The 7,019-nt window shown below is 36.2% G+C and overlaps 1 long non-coding RNA gene across 1 annotated transcript; it reads left to right on the top strand.

The window, feature by feature from the left end:
- Positions 1-1,949: 1,949 nt before the first annotated feature.
- LOC311294841 lies at positions 1,950-6,739 on the top strand. The gene is made up of 5 exons (XR_014628113.1): positions 1,950-3,351; positions 3,449-3,803; positions 4,391-4,458; positions 4,599-4,642; positions 5,713-6,739. It is a non-coding gene; the product is annotated as an uncharacterized lncRNA (long non-coding RNA).
- The last annotated feature ends 280 nt before the right edge of the window (positions 6,740-7,019 follow it).

The following is a 7,019-nucleotide window of genomic DNA, read 5'->3' as shown; positions in this document are numbered from 1 at the left end:
TTAAACCACATTTAGTCTCGTTTTTATTCGTCAACGATATTGCATTATATTTAGTCATCGTCACATGACCATGCATTTACGTCTAGTCTCGTCTCGTTTTCGTCAGGTGATAACGGTTCGTTGACGACAATATTTCGTCATAATTTTCGTTGACGAAAGCAACACTACTTGACATTTATATGTAGCGTCTGGACCAATCAGACACACACAAATTATTAATTTATTTAATGGTTTATTTCATACCGAGCGCACAAAACCCTCGCAATCTGATATCTAAGTGCCCTCTCTGCGCAAAGGTTTAGCGCGTTCGGCAACCGCATTCAGCGGTGAGTTTAACAACGCACATGGTGTGCAACCGCATTCAGCGGTGAGTTTAACAACGCTCAACTGCAGGTAAAACGGCATTCAGAGGTTAGTTTAACCAAAACAACGCTCAACTGCAGGTAAAACTGCATTCAAAGGTGAGTTTAACAACACTCCACGGCGTGCAAGTAATTAGTTTAACCGTTTTCTTGTCATAGGTACTGGTACATAGGTAGGGTGAATTGCCCTAATGTGGGACACTGCCTAATGTGGGACAACTAAGGTCAAGTGTTTGTAGGTCCCCCATAAATACATGAATGACAGTGAAACTATGGGTTAGACAAAGCTGTGGTGTCATGTGATCAAAATCACATGACCTATCAAATGTCCAATAATATTTGAGGGTGGAGCAATCATCAAACAGGAGGCACCTTGTGTGAAGACCATCCGAAGGCCAGTGACATAGAGTTTTAACCAGTTTGATATTAAGGAGTTAAATACATTTTAAACAATGCAATCCTGCAACTTTTTAGCCTAATATGCTTATGAAATGTTTGTCCATCAAAAAATAGTCTAACTTTGTGCATATCAACTATATATTTTATATTTTTATCAAATTTCTTAGTGTCCCACATTAGGAAATGTGGTTTCCAAATCCGGGACAGTATGATCAGCCTAATGTGGGACAGTACTTCATTGAGTCAAAAATGTGTGGTGGGGCATGGTTTGTGGGACAAACATGGTTATTTACATGGTTTTAGTCTTGTAATGCAATATTACAATACTGTTAATGCAGATTTTTACAGTCTAGGGAATTTTTTATTCTTGGAGGGCGGTTTGAAGGCTCTTTTGTGCGTGTGCATGCCTACATACGTGTGTGTGTCTCTCTCTATCTCTCTTTCTCTCTCTCTGTGTGTGTGTGTGTGTGTGTGTGTGTGTCATGTATGTGTCATGTATGTGTAAAAGGTATAGTTGACTTAAAATGAAAAATAGCTCTGAATTTAAAAATGCCGTAGAAAACCAATAAAGCAATTCCACTTTATTTTATGCATCTGATTAATTCAATGAAATGCATTTTAGATCACAATGGTAAAGGTGAGAAAGACATGGACAGATTGTCAGACGCAGAAAGAGAGGCAGAAACAGGGAAAGGATAAGAGAAAGAAACTTGGAGGCAGGACAGGATGAGAGGAGCCATAGAGGAGTATAGGCAGATTGTTGAGGATGGTGGGGTCCCTCAGCTGAGACTGTTGGCCAGGGCATGGAATGTCCCTAAATCTACTCTCCAGTGAATCTAAAATAAAAGATTTTACTATTCTACATGTATCAATGTGATTTTTTGGTGTTTTATCATAGATTTTTCAGTGTCCCACATTGGGGACACGTTCTGTCCCACATTAGGAAGCTGCAGTTTTTCTCAGACGACTTGCAATAAGAGCACTAATATGTCTATAATTTATCTTATGAATGGGTTATCTGAATTTTCTCTTTTGATTTGATTAGGATACATCCTGGGTTTTTTAAAATGGTATTGGGTGTGGATTTAATGTTTTGGTTACACATCGAAATATGTCACAGAAGTCTGAAGTGCAAAAAATGTCCCACATTAGGGCAATTCACCCTACATTGCTTTAACTAGAGCATGCTGGGTAACGTATTTTTATCGGAGGTTTGTTGATGTTAATAAATATATATAATATGCTACGATTGTGTTCAATTAATATTACATTTTTTATTTTATTTTTTATTGATTAAATCCTCTAAATTAATAACGCTGACGTCACTGTATGGGGCGATCCCAAGGTCCATTGCGATTTCCCACTTGGTAAGTAGAAGAGTTAATTAATTGAGATGGATACTATTCTTAAATTTACACATCTAAAAACTGTTGAATCAGGACAAAAAGTTGTGTTTAGAACCTTTAGATGTGTAAGGTGGCAATTTCGTATGACGGTAAATAATAGAAGGCATTATAAAAATATAGCTTGCTGCACCAAATGTGCAGGCTAGCAAAGTTAGCTAATTGAATTCAAGTTCATTTTTGTCGCATATAATCATGTATCATAGGGGAATGTAATATTTTCAGTATTACATTAGCCCACAACTATTATCCAATATTAGAAATGTTCAGATGAAGAACAGTTGCCAGATTGGTTTGTTTTACAGCCTAATTGTTTAAAATCCATGCAAAATTATATAATTAACACCCAAATAAATCTATAATTAACAATACAAATTAATTCATAACTACAACATTATTGTGGCTCATCACAATATGAAATGATAAATAATTTGTGTGTTCTTTCAGAGGCTATTTAAGGCTACTACAGTGAACAGTGCAACTGTAAAATTATTTTCCATTTCTGTCCTTTGCCTTAAAATAAAAAAATTCCACTTGCCCAAGCCTTTTTTTATCACACATAGAACAACCCAAAACCAACCAAATGGCTGGGAAACTATCCAATCTGGCAACATGAAGAATACTGGTGTAAAATATAAGGTGTTCGATTCTGAATTGCTTTTTTCTCCCTCATCAGGTCCTTCAGTTTTGCCTGCTCTTTATTCTAATCCACCACCACACATACACACACAGAAACACACACAATAAAGGCACTTTTAAGAGCCATGTCTGTCTTGTGTTTTTCTGTCAAGTATTACTGTAAGTAAGTCATGATGGCAATGGCAGAAACTGCAGAGTACCTCTGGCCTTATCTGAAACTGGCCATTGATTGCATACAGTTCAAGAGGAATGTTTCTTGCATTGTACTCCAACTCCATTAAATGTCCTTAAAATAAAATTGATTTATATATTACTGATGTTTCTAATAATTCAGTGGATTTAACTAATGTCTGATAACTGCTTTTGTTCATTTCAGGTGAGTAAACTTGAAGCTGTAGGATACAAGCCAATTTTATTTATTGGCAAGCCAGATAAAAGGGCTTCGAATAAATGGGTTGCAGATATAATAACCCATCTGCACCCCACTCCTGTCACTAAAATTCTTTTGGAGAAGATGCGGAGGGCCTATGAATTTATCTTGACAAAATGTAAGTAATGTTTTGATTTAGAAATTATGAATGTTTAAAATGTATATTTCTTTGTTAATATGTAAAGATTTTAAATGAAAGTAAACTTGTATTATAGCAACCTCCACAGCAACCGGAGAGTCAAATGGTGCAGCAGGCGGAGAGTCAAGCGGCGGCGGAGAGTCAAACCAAGGAGTCTGAGACTGTATTTGTTCTTAACCTTGTTCCTCTGTCTTCCCCACTCTCTCCAACCTCTCTCTCTTCTACTTCTTCGTCTACTTGTACAACTATTCTTCCTTCACTTTCTTCCAAACTTCCACTGCCATGCTCTAAGTCTTTGCAACAAATGAAAAGGACAAACACCTCTGCCTCTTCACACTATTCTCCCTCTGTCTCTCTTCCATCTCCGTCTGCCTCTTACATTTACACTTCTTTGTGTCAGGAAGGGCCACGTGTGAAGAACAGAAGAAAAGGTAACCTTTTGCATGGTACATCTTACCCCACACTGGTAATAAATTTGCTCCCAGTCAGAGTTGACTTCATGTAAATTTGATTAATTTGGCTAACCGGGTCATTGGTAGCCAGTTCACAGTATTTAGTTATTTAGCTGTGGCCAATGTCCAAGGCCTGTGGTTAATGTCAATCCCTGACTTAAGGTCCTTCCACACTGAGTCTGAAATTTCCGTATGCGTTTTTCCGTATTCGTCATTCGGTGGCTCTGAATTGTCAAAACACCATTCCAAATTCTTACTACTGATCCGAAAAACGCAGAAAATCGAACCCGATCCGTTTTTTTATGACGGCAGTGTGTAAACGTGATTGACAAAACATATTTATTCGTCGTATTTCAGAGTCAGTGTGCAAGGACCATTAAGCTAAGAGGACTTTGGGAAAGCCAATCCTGTACATTTTGCTTTCAAAAACAGGGACAAATTTACTTTGACATGAATGAAAAGGACTGCATATTACCTCACATGTGAAATGATAAATTTGAACTGATTCAGCTACAAAGCATGGCATCATGGCTTAATAAACTTTCCGTGTCTTTTCATCATTTCAGGTTGCCGAAAATGTAGTAGGCAGAAGGTTTTCCTCTTTGATCGAATAACTGGGGAACGGATAAATGAGGTAAAATGTGTTCTGTTAGGCTGCTTTCTTGTCTAAATGACTGATTCTGACCTTTCAAAGATAATAAAACAATATGTTATGCCCTAATCAGTGATTGCTAAAACAGTTAAAATAATTATTATTCGTGTTTTTGTGTGTAGGGGAAAGCCGAATTGAAAGTCCACTGGTTGCCATGCACTGTGTGGTAAGTCATATTTTATTTATTATTTAATTCTCAGTACTCAGAAGCAAATAGCGATGAGGTGGAGGCATTTGGAAGAGCTAGATCCGGCAGGTAGGCCCTTGTAACCTTTAGGACATGCATTCCGATGATGAAAAATTATGGAATAGTCTTCCGAGCATTCCAAAATCAGACACACTCTCTCAGTCCAGACTAAAGACAAATATCTGGACTGTCTTTAGTCTGGACTGAGAGAGTGTGTCTGAATTTGGAATGCTCGGAAGACTATTCCATAATTTTAAAGACAAATGGGCGAATGATCTACCTCCTTGTCTTTATTTAGAATATTCTATTTGTAAGATCCTGGAATTTTGTGATTAACACAATGGATTGTAGGTAATGAGGAGCTGAACCATTCAGTACTTGCTGAGTAATTAATAGAACTCTAAAATTAGCTGACAGACAGCCAATGTATGGACAATAAAATGGTCCTGATGTGATCTGGTTTTACTGTTTCTAGTAAGTTCTCTAGTGGCTAGCTCTAGCTCTGAACTATCTTATTTATTGAGCCTGCAGCAGGACATCCACTTGGTAATGCATTACAAAAGTAGCAGTGTTTCATGCACGCATAAATGAATCTTTCAGCATCTGAAACTCTTATGTGTCATAATTTAGTTGTTTCCTGTTGTACATGTGTTGGAAATGTGATTTTCCTCATCCCACTAATGACAACTTCATCCCTCAGTTTATCAGAAACATTTTGAAATCCGTAAATTGAGATACATGGCTTTCAATGTACAGGAACTGTGTGGAACATTGTGTAACTAGAGCTGCCAGACAATTGTAGTTTAGTAAAAAGTACAATAGTTTCCTGTGAGATGCAATGTTGTATAAAAATGTGTAAAATGAAAAAACACCGTAAATTGAGTGAATGTACTCAGTTGCATTCCACCACTGGGCTTAACCAGGGTTAATGCTACTTTACCAAACATAAATACATTTCAATGAACTCTCTAAATTTAACCCAACAGTGATTTTGATTTTTTTTTTCTCTGTGTTCTAATGAATTTTTTTGCACTTATGATATTTTACAGTGGCAAAACCTGGGATGACACATGGGAGCCTGCCAGTGAATTCCTGCATGTTATGCCTAATTCCCCACATCCCAACCAGCAACCTTGTCACCTGGACTCAAGCACCCTTAATTTCTTTTCTTTTCTTTTTTTTTTTTGTGAGTTTTTTTTTCTTTTCTTTTTCTTTTTCTCTTGCTTTTGTTCATTAAAGTTTTTTGCACAATACCCAGTCTCTTTTTGTGTTTATTTTCTTAATAAAAAAAAACTTTTGCATTTTCATTAACTGCACAACAGCCAGGAAGTGTGCCATGGAGATCATAAGGGAGAACATTAGTGCTGTTTGGCATAATGGCATTCCCAAAGGCATTATTTGTACTATTTTTTTAATTTATTTTTTATATAGTTTAGGTAAGTCTACTTGAACTATTTGTGTGGTATGCCAGCCATGAATACATACCACAGAATACTCCTAAAGATATTAAAATGTTGTAATCCTACAATTTCCGATATTAATTCCTTTAACATTTATAATTATAATTGTAATTACCTATTTATATTTGCCTTTTTACAAAATAATGTAAAATTAATCATGTAAATATATATATTGTTTTTATTTTGGGGGGCAAAGTGTTCTTCAAAGGGAAGAAAATAATGTATTTTCTGGTGGCAGCCTTGCATCTCCTGGGTTTTTTTGTTTTGTTTTGTTTTTTAAGAAAAGAAAAATTAAAGTCTTTAAATAGTTTGGCATATCAATACATTTGGGGAAATTAGTACAAAGTGTGAGTGCAATCATCTTTAAATGTTACAGACGCATTTTATTTGATTAAGAGATTAACTTATATCTGTTTAAAACAAATACTGCATGCTAGAATAACTATCAAGAGTAATTTTCTTTCTGTAAGATCCCTGTTACTAAGGTTGTAAGGTTACATAGCCTATCTTCAGTCAGAACTCGGAACTTTTTATTTTTATTGCAGAACTTATACATAAATGATCATGGAAATTAAGTGTTGTTGTATATCTTTCAATGAAAAATAACAACAACAAAATAAATAAATATCCTGGATTTGCGTACATCAAAAGTCGGAAGAGCCTGTAAATACCATATATGGACAAGTGTGACGTGTTTTGACGTTTCCATGGCGCCAGCAGGACAAGCTGTGGTTGGACTAACGTTTAGGTCAGAATAAAAAGCGCTCCATATCGCAAACTATGTTTTGCTTGCGTTATGCTGTCAGTAATACTGTCAGTTAACAATAAGGTATTGCTATATTGAAAGAAATTACACGTTTACCGAGATCCTAACCCTAACCCTATAGTGTAACTAC

This window comes from Rutilus rutilus (genome assembly GCF_951802725.1).
Source record: "Rutilus rutilus genome assembly, chromosome: 8".
Taxonomy (NCBI): domain Eukaryota; kingdom Metazoa; phylum Chordata; class Actinopteri; order Cypriniformes; family Leuciscidae; genus Rutilus; species Rutilus rutilus.
This window is presented reverse-complemented; position numbering and strand designations above follow the sequence as displayed.